The sequence below is a fragment of the Nicotiana tabacum genome, chromosome 2 (genome assembly GCF_000715075.1).
Source record: "Nicotiana tabacum cultivar K326 chromosome 2, ASM71507v2, whole genome shotgun sequence".
Taxonomy (NCBI): Eukaryota; Viridiplantae; Streptophyta; class Magnoliopsida; order Solanales; family Solanaceae; genus Nicotiana; species Nicotiana tabacum.
The window spans coordinates 10,273,828-10,288,460 of NC_134081.1; positions in this window are offsets into that span (position 1 = coordinate 10,273,828).

Genomic DNA, 14,633 nt, shown 5'->3' on the forward strand with positions numbered 1-14,633 from the left:
TCACGATTCCCAAATCGCCCTAAACTTTCTCAAAACATGTGGCTATCCTACCACAGAATCCATACGCTACTCTGCCACTACCACTTCGGTCAAGCCATCTCCCTTAAGAAACTTCTCGACCTCCGCTTCTCATACTTGACCTGCTAGTAATTCAACCACCGCGAGGCACCTCCCGCCATGTCTTCTTCCTCATACTTCACTGCCCAAATTTTGCCTCAAATCAAATCCATACATGTAGCACCAGAACTAATGAATTGCTACCAACTCTAAACCTCCTAAAAGATCATCTTTCTCGAGCCATCAACATTATAAATACCAATTCGATTCTGAACCGCTACATACCTCTATCTCTGACAACCGCTCCTCATGCATCATTTCACAACACCCTGCCCCGAAGGCACAATCAAAGAAGACCATAACACAGGGGAACCCTAATACGTTCGAACAAGGACGATGACACCACATCACAGATGAGAATTCCACCATGCTAAAAAATATCAAGGCTCGTTACTTCATCAACCAAACCTGGATATCTCTAGTCTAATTGCCTTTCCTCCACTAGAATTAAGCGCTGAACCCCTAAATCATGCACCGAGAAATCCTCGCTTCAAGTCATTCACTACCCCAACACATAAACGAGCACCATACCATTACACCAACACTGCGCGATAACAATGCACGAACATCATAGCAATCTCTGCATAGCCTCAAAACCATAGGCAATAATGATACAGGGCATGGAACGACATAATCCCCTTCCACAAGACGACGATAATAACTCGCTCGAGTACGCAGGGAAAAACATCCTACACCACATGTGCATTACCATTACAACTCCTCAATGCCCAATTGATACCAAGCGTTTCACATCGCATAAGATTGAGTAGGAAGGAAATAAAGGCATAATGTCACGACCCAAAATCTCACTTGTCATGATGATGCCTATCTCAATACTAGGCAAGCCGACAATCTCAATAAACCACCATATCTTTGAAAATTGAAAATATAATATTTAAATTCAACGAAAGAAAACTCATAAATATAGATATAAATACTCCCAAAACCCGGTGTCACTGAGTACATGAGCATCTAATATGAATACAAAGTCTGACTGACAAAACACTGTCTGAAAGTATATAACAATACAATAACTGAAAGAAAGAGAGTCAAGGTCAGCGGACTCCAGGCACCTACCTTGATAGTCTCCAACTGATAGCACTTTGAGATCTAACGGTTGCCATGTCTGAAAGCACCTGGATCTGCACACGAGGTGTAGAATGTAGTATGAGTACAACCAACTCAATAAGTAACAAGACTAACATCTGGGCTAAAAGTAGTGACGAGCTCCACATGTACAGTCCAGTTTAAATAATAACAATACAGAAATGTAGGCATGCTTTCAAGTTCAACAATTGCTTTCAGTACAAATAAAACAAATCAATTCTGAACAATACGACGAATATGACATCTCTGTATCTACATGCCAATGTACATACTGTATGTGATGCACCTTAGTGAAAACTCCCTGTACTCATAATCTAAAATACTCAATCACTCAGTACTGTATATGGCCAATCCAGCCCAAGGAAGATCCATCCCCAAATATATATATCACTGACAGTCAACTGATAGTCAGTCACTCAGTACTATATAAGGCCAATCCAGCCCAGAGGAAGATCCATCCCTGAATATCAATGATTCAGACAAGATCCATGTCCAAGGAAAATCCATCCCTCAATATAAATGCTTCGGGCAAGATCCATGCCCAAGGAAGATCCATCCCTCAATATATATCTATGGCAAGATCCATGCCTAGGGAAATTCCATCCCATATATATATTAACTACGCTCATTGTGGGGGTGCAGACTCCGGAGGAGCTCCTTCAACCCAAGCACTATGATAGCCAGATCCAGGCAAAAATAAATAAACATAACTATCACTCTGAATATCCAGTCTCTCGGGCTTTCAATGACATGAAAAATCAAACCGACATGATGATATGAAGTATCAATGAACGACAATAGACATTGAGATATGATATACAAGTGATAGATGTGACTGAGTACAAAATTATAAATTTAAACAAATAATTCAATAGCAATATGACCCATGTGGGTCCCAAAATATATCGGTGCGTAGCCAAATCATGATCTTTGACATGAGTCTCAGCTCAATTTCTCAAACACGTGGAGGATATGCGGATAATGATATTTATTTAATTATGCAACTCCACAGAATCAATTTAAGTCACAATTTTCATGATGCACACTCACACGCACGTCACCCAGCATGTGCGTCATCTCCAACCAATTCATACAACATGAAATTTAGGGATTTATACCCTCAGAACCAAGTTTAGAAATATTACTTACCTCAAACTGCATAATTTCTTACTCCGCTATGCCCTTGCCTCGCGAATTGGTCTCCGAAAGCCTCGTAAGACATAATTAATTCGAATCAGTCAATACAAATTATTGAAATTAATTTCATAAGAAAATACTAATTTTCCAATAAAATCCAAAATTTAACTCAAAAATCGCCCGTGAGGCCCACGTCTCAGAACCTGACAAAAGTTACAAAATCCAAAAGTCCATCAAACCACGAGTCCAACCATACCAATTTTTCTAAATTCCGACATCAACTCGGCCTCCAAATTCTCTAATTTTATTTTTAAATCCCTAGGTTCAAATCCCCGATTTACACCTCAAAAACACGTAATCTAGTCGGATTATTTGATGATAATTCAATATTATAGAGTAAATATGATCACAAGTGACTTACCTCAAGTTTCCCGTGAATTCTCTCTGAAAAATAGCCCCAAAAACTGTGCTTGAAAGTCCAAAAATGGTAAAACTCGGAACCCATTCGAAATGTTTATTGTCCAAGGGTTCCGCACCTGCGACTCACTTAGCAGCTTTTGCGGTCTCGCATGTGTGAGAAACCAATCGCTTCTGCGGTTTGCCAAGGCCTTTACTGCCTCCTCTTCTGCGAGGTAGAAGCCGCTTCTGCGGGCTCGTATTTGCGAGGCTAGCTCTGCTTCTGCGCCCATCCGTCCGCATCTGCGATCACGCAGGTGCAGAAATTTCCTCGCACCTGCGACAACTGCCTCACAGCCCCCTGCCTTTTTCTGCACTTGCCAAGCTCCCTTCTGTGAGCTCGCACCTGCGAGCCAATTTTCGCAGGTGCAATTGCATCAGTAGGCAACAACAAGTTTTAATTGTTCTAAGTCTAAATTTTATCCGTTAACCATCCGAAACTCACTTGAGACCCTCGGGACTTCAACCAAATACACCAACAAGTTCTAAAATATCATACAAACTTAGTCAAGCCTTCAAATCACATCAAATAACGGTAAAACCACGAATCATACCCTAATTCAAGCCTAATGAACTTTGAAATTTCTCATTTCTACAAACGACGCCGGAACCTATCAAATCACGTCCGATTGACCTCAAATTTTGCACACAAGTCATAAATGATATAACAGACCTATTCAAATTACTAGAATCAGATTCCGACCCCGATATCAAAAGGTCAACCCCCCGTCAAACTTTCCAAAAATTCAAATTTCGCCATTTCAAGCCTAATTCCACTACGGACCTCCAAATAATTTTACGGACACACTCCTAAGTCCAAAATCACCATACGGAGCTATTGGAATCATCAGAATTCAAATCCGAGGTTATTTACACATAAATCAACATCTGGTCAACTTTTTCCAACTTAAATTTTTAATTATGAGACTAAGTGTCTCATTTCACTCTGAATTCCTTCCGGACCCGAACCAACTAACCCGGTAAGTTATAAAATAATTGTAAAGCATAAATTGAGCAGTAAATGGGGGAACGAGGGTATAATACTTAAAACAACCGGCCAGGTCGTTACGCATAAGCCTCAAGGAATCAAATCGCACGATGAGGAATCAAGAAGGGAAGTGCTCTTAATAGCCATGTAGCCTCTTGAAGATAAGTACAGACGTCTCCGTACCCATCTATAAGACTCTACTAGACTTGCTCATGACTCGTGAGACCTAAGTAAATCTAAGCTGTCACGACCCAAAATCCACTATAGGTCGTGATGGCGTCTAACACCGCCGTTAGGCAAGCCAACGGTGATTGATCAACTTGTTTACTCATTTTATTACTTTGAAATCATAATTTCCATTAATTAAATAGTATAAAATAGAATTTACAGGGTAATTGATAATATTTACACGAACTACAATAATGAACATCCCGTAGGAACGCCCAAACCCTAGTGTCATAAGTGCATGAGCATCAAATAGGAAATAATAAAATACAACATATGTCTCGAATACAAATTAGACAGGAAAATATAAATAACCCCGATGGAGACTCTGCAGGCTGCGGATCGTAACATGGAATGCAGCTCACGGTAAAGTCCCCGCAATAACCGCGCCTTTGCGTCCAAAAGACCACCAGACATATATATACCTACACAATAAGTGCCGCAAGTGTAGCATGAGTACGTAAATCAACGCATACCCAGTAAGTATCTAGCCTAACCCTAGAGAAGTAGTGACGAGGGGTCGACATCGACACTTACTAGTGATACAATAAGACAGATACAGTAGAAGCAAATAGATACGAGTTAGAGTAAATAAACGAAATAACAAGTATAAATACGCGGTACAATTCTCCTCTCAACAATAAACTCAAGCTCTCAGCTAGTAGTGACCTCCTCAATCGGAGTATATATATATAATGGACCTCACCAGATAGGTCGTTACAGTTCAATTCAGCAAAACTCACAAGTACACTGGCTTCTTGCCAATTATTACATACGATTTCATAAGAGTATTTCATAGAAAAATACCAAGGCTTACGGCCCGATCCCATCATACTGTATGAACTGCCGAGGGGAGAACGACACGAACCATAAATACATCTATTATATTGCCGAGGCGAACAACCTACTCCCATGAGAGTGTGATACATAATCATGTTGAGGCGAACGACCCGATCCCATCATAATGTGCACACTATCGAGGGTCGAGCGACACGGACCATAAATGTATCTATTATACTACCGAGGCGAACAGACCAATCCCATTAGAATAAAAAGCTTTAATGGGTCCTTGACCCCACTCACGAATGAACATGTGAGTTATAGATATTAAGGAAAACCTTTCGAGGAATACGTATAGCACGAGAGAAATTCGTAAAAGGAGTACAATTATTCCGCGGCTAATCATGAAACTCGTCAAATCTCTACAATAGCAAGTCTATCACTCTATGTGAGTCTAGTCTCAAGTTGTAATGTAAAATAAAGGAATTTAATAGGCAAGGGGCAACTCAAATAGTATAGTTATAGCATGGAGGGAACCTAAGTTTACCCGGACATAACATGAATCTAGCTACGTACGGACTCTCGTCACCTCGTGCGTACGTACCCCCCCCCCTAACAAGTAGCACATATCAAATACATCACCTAGGGGTAGTTTCTCCCTCACAGGGTTAGACAAGAGACTTACCTCACTCCAAATTTCTATAACCGGCTCCAACGCCACTTAAACATCTCAAACCAATGCCCGTCTCTCCAAAACTAGTCAAACAATGTGCAAACCAATCAAATTATACCCCAATACGTATAAATTTACAATTTATAATGATTCCCAACTTCTCTCTAAAGGCAACAAAGTCAACCCTCGGGCCCACGCACTCGTATTCTGAAATTGTTTGAAGATAAACCTTACCCATAACATTACTAACTCAAATTTATAATCTATTCCTAATACCATTTCCAAAATCATGGTGAAAATCCAAAACTATCAATTCTAGGTCTTCCTCTTAAAATCCCAAAATTTCCATAAATTTCCATGTTTAAATCCTTATGGAATCCATGTATTTAACTTATAATGGGTAGGAATAACTTACCTTACCATAAATGATGAAAATCTCCCCTTTAAGCTCCCCAAATATCACCCAACCAAGAGAGAAAATGAGTGAAATGAGCAAAACCCCATTTTCTTTAAACAATCTGCCTAGCCGACTTTCTGCACCTGCGGAACTCATTGCGCATTTGAGGCTCCTCTTCTGCGGAATCTTCCTCGTAGATGCGGCTTCCCCAAGGTGCAAGCTTTCTTCGCTTATGTGGCCATCTAACCCTAGGTGCGCAACTGTTTCTTCGAAAATCCTCCACGTCTACGAATACCCCATCTCGAGCACCACTCCGCACCTAAGCACCCATGACCGCTCTTGCGGCTCCCCAAGTGTGATAGAGTACCTGCACCTATGATCATCCTGCCCCAGGCCATTTCCGCTTCTAAGCTTCTCTGCCCGCATCTGCGAATTTGAGGTCCGTAGTAGAATTAAGCTTGAATTGGCAAAAGTTGAAATTTTGGGGATTTTGGCCAGTAGTGGAAATTTTGATATCGGGGTCGGATTGGATTTCTGGAAGTTGGAGTAGGTTCGTGGTGTCATTTCTGAATTGTGTGTAAAACTTGAGGCCAATCGGACGTGGTTTGGTAGGTTTCGACATCATTGTGAAATTCGAAAGTTTAGAAGTTCTTTAGGCTTGAATCCGGATGTAATTTGGTTTTTTGATGTTGTTTTGAGGGATTCGAAGGTTCGAATAAGTTTGTATAGGGTTATAGGACTTGTTGGTATAATTGGTTGAGGTCCCGGAGGCATCAAGGTGATTCCGGGTTGTTAATGGTTTGATGGGAGTTGAGGAATTGCAACTGAAGTTGCTGCTACTGATGTAATCGCATCTCCAGAGTGGGAACCGCAGGTGCGAGCCAGCAGAAGCGAATGAGGAGCCGCAGATGCGGCTAAGGAGGATCCGGTCAGAGGACGCAGGTGCGATGGCATTCCCGCACCTGCGATGGTCGCAAAAGCAGATTTAGGGGCGTAAGTGCGAGTTTGGACTGCAGGTGCGATGTAGTTCCCGCACCCGCGAATAGTGCAGATGCGGTCACTTGATCGCAGGAGCAGAGGCGGTGTTTTAGTGATCTTTCCTCATAAGAGGAGCTTTGCCCGCAAATGCAAAAATGGAGTCGCAGGTGCGAGAAGTCTGGGCAAAACCTATAAATAAAAGACTTTGAGATATTTCACCATTTTCATCATTTTTTATCTCAGATTTTGGGGATTTTGAGAGAGATTTCAGAGTAATCACTGAGGTAAGTTCCTTGTGCCTATTTATCTTCAATAATGGTGTTTCCCCGCTGATCTTTACACCTAGTTGGTGAGTGTTTGAGGTGAGATTTGGGAGATTAGGGCTTGGGAATTGGAGAGTGAAGTTTGGGGTTTTGGAGGGGCAAATAATGTCGGATTTTGATAAATTTGGTATGGTTGGACTTGTGAGTGAATGATTTTTCGGGTTTTGTGACTTTTGTCGGGTTTCGAGACATGGGACCGGGGCCCGGGTTGAGCCTATTTCGGATTTTCGATTATAATTTCGTATTTTTCTTATGGAAGTGATTCTTTTAGCCTATATTAATTATATTGTACTGCTTGTGGCTAGATTCGGGGCGTTTGGAGATTGATTCGAGGGGCAAGGGCATTGCAGAGTAGGATTTTGCGCGGTTTGAGGTAAATAACAGTTTTAAATTTGGTCCTGAAGGTATGAAACCCCGGATGTTGGTATAATGTGACTATTTTGGAGGTGACACACATGCTAGGTGACAGGCATGTAGGCGTGCACCTGGGGGATTGTGACTTGGTCCGTCCCGTGAGACTGTAAAGTCGAATAGCCTATTGTTAATTACCAGCTCTCTCTGTTTTATAGAAATTTGACTGCAAATCATGTTAGAAATCATGTTTAGGTTATGTGATGATACTGTTGGAACCCGCAGAGGTCGCGTACTTGTTAAATTAATTGTTAATTATTGTCTTATACTCAGTCATGGTTTTTCTTGCGCATCATATCCCAGTCTCTTCTTGATTCTTGTTGATACACTATGTTATTTTGTTTGGGCTTGTGATGACCCAAAAGGTCAACTTTAAATTAAATTATTAATTCCGTGTTCTAAGACCTCAAAAGGCACTATTTATCATTCCTCGACTTGCGTGCGCAGTCCGTATAATTTTTCGAAAAGTTTTTATGTGAAAAATGGATTAAAATGTGAAATAGAGCTTTAAAACTCTAATGAGTTGACTTTGGTTAACATTTTGAGCAAACGGACTCAGATCGGTGTTTTGACACTTTCGGTAGGTCCGTATCGTGATTTGGGACTTGGGGTATGCCCGGAATTTAATTTGAAGATCCCTAGCTTGAATTATCGCCAGTTGGCGAAAACTAGAAGCCTAAAGGCTTAAAGATTTCAAAGTTTGACTACAAATTGACTTTTATTGATATCAGGGTCGGATTCGAGTTCTAAAATTTTTTATAGGTCCGTTATGTCATTTATGACTTGTGTGCAAAATTTGAGATCAATCGAACTTGATTTGATAGGTTCCGGCATCGTTTGTAAAAATTGAAAGTTTCAAAGTTTCAAAATTGACTGGGCGTTGTAATAAAATCACCCACATGTAATATAGTTAGACATACAATTAAAACTACAAAATTGACTAACAATGAGGCCGAGTATGAGGCCGTGATTGCAAGTCTCGAACTAGCCAAAAGTTTGGGAGCCGAGGTCGTAGAGGCTAAATGTGATTCCCTCCTTGTGGTAAATCAAGTCAACAACACTTTTGAAGTCCGAAAAGATCGAATGTAGAGGTACTTGGATAAATTACAAATGGCTCTACATCAATTTAAGGAATGGACTTTGCAACATGTACTTCGGGAGCAGAACAGTGAGGCCGACGTTCTTGCAAACTTAGGTTCGTCGGTTGAATATGACGAACTCAACTCGAGGACTGGCGTACAGCTCATGAAATCGGTATTCGAAGAAGGCCACGCCGAGATAAACTCCACGAATTTAACCTGGGATTGGAGAAACAAATACATAGAGTACTTCAAGAACGGAAAGCTTCCATTAGATCCAAAAGAATCGAGGGCCATGCGCACAAAGGCAGTATAGTTCACCTTGTCCGAAGACGGAACACTATATAGGAAGACGTTCGATGGTCCACTAGCAATATGTTTGGGACCGGGAGACACCGATTACATCTTATATGAAATTCACGAAGGCACTTGTGAAAATCATTCCGGTGCCGATTCGTTGGTTCACAAAATAATCAAAGCAGGGTATTATTGGATCGATATGAACAGGGATGCAAAGGAGTTCGTTCAAAAATGCGACAAATGTCAAAGATATTCCCCCATGATTCATCAACCCGGGGAACTTCTCCACTCGGTCCTATATCCATGGCCTTTCATGAAATGGGGGATGGACATAGTCCCGTCGGCCCCAGGTAAGGCTCAGTTTATTTTGTTTATGACTGATTATTTCTCTAAATGGGTTGAAGTATAGGCTTTCGAGAAAGTTAGAGAAAAGGAAGTGATAGACTTAATTTGGGACCACATCATATGTCGGTTCGGGATGCCATCCGAGATTGTATGTGATAATGGAAAGTAATTCTTCGGCAACAAAGTAACTAAATTTTTCGAGGACCACAAAATCAAAAGGATCCTATCAACACCTTATCATCCAAGCAGGAACGAACAGGCTGAATCGACAAACAAAACCAACATCCAAAATATTAAGAAAAGATTAACTGACGCTAAAGGTAAATGGAGAAAGATACTGCCCGAGGTCCTGTGGGCATACCGAACAACATCGAAATCCAGTGTCGGAGCAACATCATTCTCGTTGGTTTATGGCGCCGAAGCTCTTATCCCGGTTGAGGTTAGAAAACCTAGCATTATATTTCGGTATGCGACAAATGAGTCGAATAACGAAACAACAAACACGAGCCTTGAATTATTGGACAAAAAATGAGAAGCAGCTCTCATCCGATTGGCCGCCCAAAAATAGCGGATCGAAAGATACCCTAATCAAAGAACCAATCTTTGACATTTTAAAATCGGGGACTTAGTGCTAAGGAAAGTCACCCTCAACACCCGAAATCCAAATGAAGAAAAATTGGGTCAGAACTGGGAAGGACCGTATCAAGTTCTCGAAGTCGTCGGTAAAGGATCCTACAAGCTCGGTGTGATAAACGGGCAACAACTACCAAGCAATTGGAACATGTCGCACCTAAAATGATACTACTACTAAGGTACGACCCTCCCATGTTTATTTATATTTCGAAACTAACCCTTGCAGGAGTTCGACTAGGAACAGGGATGGATTATTCAACTCGAGTCCTTAGGCCTGAAAGCACGCGTTGCACTCTTTTTCCCTTAGACCGGTTTTATCCCAAATGGGTTTTTCGGCAAGTTTTTTAATGAGACAACCATTGATCGTGCTAACTTAGACACGATTCAACAGTATCCAAGGCCTCTTTACAATCATCCTCGAATACTAAGGGGCATTTCCATCGAATAAATCAAGTTCGATACAAGAAAGTTACTTCATGTCAAACAGGGTCTCGATAGGAAAAAGTGTAAGGGCCAAATGGTCAAAACGAACCATGCCCGCATAGTTTTGCTCGGACCCTAGCACAAAACACGAACACATGTATAATGAATAAAGAGAAACTTTTTCTTTACCGGTATCCCATATTTTAAAAAGTTCATTGCCATCGAATAAATCAAGTTCGATACAAGAAAGTTACTTCATGTCAAACATGGTCTCGATAGGAAAACGTGTAAGGGACAAATGGTCAAAACGAACCATGCCCGCATAGTTTTGCTCGGACCCTGTCACAAAACAAGAACACATGTATAATGACTTATAAAGAGAAACTTCTTCTTTACCGGTATCCCATATTTTAGAAAGTTCTTTCTACTTAATGATTCAAACAAGCTTAAGGGCCAATCTTACTTCTAGTTCGAGCAAGCACTCACTCGACTACTAAGCCTAAGGGCTAGTCCTACTTCGAGTTCGAGCAATCACTCGACCATAAAGCCTACGGGCTACTCTTATTTTGAGTTCGAGCAATCACTCACTCGACCATAAAGCCTAAGGGATAATCTTACTTCGAGTTCGAGCAATCACTCACTCGACTATTAAGCCTAAGGGATACTCTTACTTCGAGTTCGAGAAATCACTCACTCGACCATAAAGCCTACGGGCTACATTACTTCGGGTTCGATCAAGCACTCACTCGACTTCTAAGCCTAAGGGCCAATCTTACTTCGAGTTCGAGAAATCACTAACTCAACTATTAAGCCTAGGGGATACTCATTATTTTGAGTTCGAGCAATCACTCGACCATAAAGCCTACGGGCTACATTATTTCGAGTTCGAGCAAGCACTTACTTGACTACTAAGCCTAAGGGCTACTCCTACTTCGAGTTTGAGCAATCACTCGACCATAAAGCCTATGGGCTACATTACTTCGAGTTCGAGCAAGCACTCACTCGACTACTAAGCCTAAGGGCTACTCCTACTTCGAGTTCGAGCAATCACTCGACCATAAAGCCTACGGACAACTCTTATTTTGGGTTCAAGCAATCACTCACTCGACCATAAAGCCTACGGGCTACTCTTATTTCGAGTTCGAGCTATCACTCACTCGACCATAAAGCCTAAGGGCTAAGCTTACTTCGAGTTCGAGCAATCACTCGCTCGACTACTAAGCCTAAGGGCTAACATTACTTCGGGTTCGAGCAATTACTCACTCGACCATAAAGCCTACGGGCTACTCTTATTTCAAGTTCGAGTAATCACTCACTCGACCATAAAGCCTACAGGCTATATTACTTCGAGTTCGAGCAAGCACTCACTCGACTACTAAGCCTATGGGATACATCACTTTGAGTTCGAGCAAGCACTCACTCGACTATTAAGCCTAAGGACTACTCTTACTTCGAGTTAGAGAAATCACTCACTCGACCATAAATCCTACGGGCTACATTACTTCGAGTTCGATTAAACACTCACTAGACTATTAAGCCTACGGGCTACATCACTTCGAGTTTGAGGAAACACTCACTCGACTATTAAGCCTAAGGGTTACTCATTATTTCAAGTTCGAACAATCACTCACTCGACCATAAAACCTACGGGCTACATTACTTCGAGTTCGAGCAAGCACTTACTCAACTACTAAGCCTAAGGGTCAATCTTACTTTGAGTTCGAGGAATCACTCACTCGACTATTAAGCCTAAGGGCCACTCATTATTTTGAGTTCGAGAAATCACTCGACCATAAAGCCTACGGGCTACATTACTTCGAGTTTGAGCAAGCACTCACTCGACTATTAAGCCTAAGGGATACTCCTACTTCTAGTTCGAGCAATCACTCGACCATATAGCCTTCGGTCTATATTACTTCGAGTTCGAGAAAGCACTCACTCGACTACTAAGCCTAAGGGCTACTCCTATTTCTAGTTAGAACAATCGCTCGACCATAAAGCCTACGGGCTACTCTTATTTCGGGTTCGAGTAATCACTCACTCGACCATAAAGCCTACAGGCTACTCTTATTTCGAGTTCGAGCAATCACTCACTCGACCATAAAGCCTAAGGGCTAAGCTTACTTCGAGTTCGAGCAATCACTCACTCGACTACTAAGCCTAAGGGCTAACATTACTTTGGGTTCGAGCAATCACTCACTCGACCATAAAGCCTACAGGCTACATTACTTTGAGTTCGAGCAAGCACTTACTCGACTACTAAGCCTACGGGCTATATCACTTCGAGTTCGAGCAAGCACTCACTTGACTATTAAGCCTAAGGGTTACTCTTACTTCGAGTTCGAGCAATCACTCACTCGATCATAAAGCCTACGGGCTACATTACTTCGAGTTCGAGAAAACACTCACTCGAATAATAAGCCTACGGGCTACATCATTTCGAGTTCGAGCAAACACTCACTCGACTATTAAGCCTAAGGTTTACTCATTATTTTGAGTTTGAACAAACACTCATTCGACTATTTAAGTCTGAAGGCTATTCCATCCCGACAAAGCAAAGGGAACTACCCACAAAGCCCGAAGGCAATAATGATTAAAATTCAAACTATTTATTTAGCTTATAAGGCTATTTTTCTTAAAAGGAAGAAAGTTTTATATTTACAAATTTTGTACAAAGGCAACTCGGCCAAAAGGAAGTTTTTTATACAAAGACCGAAAGCAGCCTCAAAATAACACAACAAACTACCTAAGGTCCTAAATGGCTTGATCTTCACCGGAGGCCGTGTTCTTGGCATTTTCCTCACCTTTAGACTCACTTGAGCTATCAGAGTCTTCCTCAGGAAAGGCTAGCCTTCGAGCCTTGTTCTCCTCCCCCTGGCAACTTCAATCTCGGCCCCAACATCGAAGCCCTGAGCACTGACCTCCTCGAGAGCTTCTCTCTGAGCTTTCCATTTAGCATGTTCGACCATGCTCTTGGCTTTGGCTTGGTTAACCTCAACATCGATCCTGAACTGAGCCACTTTAGCATCGACTCTTTTGTTGGCCTCAACCACCTCAGATCTAGCCACTTCAAGTTCATTAGCCAAGCCTGCTTTATAAGAAATGGCCAAATCCAACCGATGCTGAAGCTCTTTCATCTCCTCGATCAGCCCCGAGGCATTTTCTTTCGCAGATCGAAGTTGGGCATTAGACAACTCCAACTGAGCTTGAACAACTTCCTTTTTCGACGCAAGGATATCCATATTCTTTTTAAATTCTTCTGCATCAACCAGTAGCCCATCTACTTATGAATTAAGCCGTCCGATCTGCTTGATGCTCTGCCGAACCTGCAGAATCGGATCATTAGTGGTTATCTCCATTTCATCTTCACTATCATGGAAAATACGGAATACCTACTCAGCCATCTCCTCGTGCGCTTCCCGAGCTGTTGTCAAATCTGCTTGAAGTTTTTCACTAAGGAGCTTGTAAGAGTCGCTCTTCTCAGTGAGGTTCCGAACCTCAACCTCGTTTTCCTCTCGGTTTCGGAGGAAGGCCTCGTGATGCAACACCGAAGCCTACAAACATGAGGAAAAACATTAGAATGATCTACAATTCTAAGTATGAAAGAAATAACAAAGATGCCATCAGAGTTACCCGAGTCAAAGCATGTTGGGCCTCATTGAAAAGACAGGCGAGGCCCACCGCATTCATGACTGATTAATCCTCTTCGGTCACCAAGGACCGAAGGTAACTGACAATCCCCATGGGGGGAGAAAAACTATCTTCCGCCTACGGTCAGGATCAACACTCGGGGTTGGGAATCGATCCACCAGTTTGTGAACCAATAAAGGCCTGGAAGAACCTGACCAAGATGTTTTCTTTGGTATCGGTATTCCACCAAAATCGATAACCTCCTCTGAGGCAGCTGAATCGAGCCCATCCAGAAAATTGTGGATATCGGTCGACTCCTAAATGCCCTCGTAGAACCGACCTTCTAACATCCTGGCCTCTCGGATCATAGCATTCAAAATCTGAGGGGATCCACTAATATCAATTGTCCCGAGCTCATATTAACTCGAGAAGGGATAATCTCTGCTTCTTCTTGTTCCAGGATTATGGCCAGGATTCCTTTATTTGCTTCTGCCAATTTGAAAGATTATTGAATTATAACATTAGCCCGTACACAAGCTAAATCCTCTTTTCCTTCTTCAGGCTCATCCCTTAATTGGCTAACCACTTCCGAAGGCATGGCACCAGAGCCCCCCTTTGGCTTGCGAGGTTT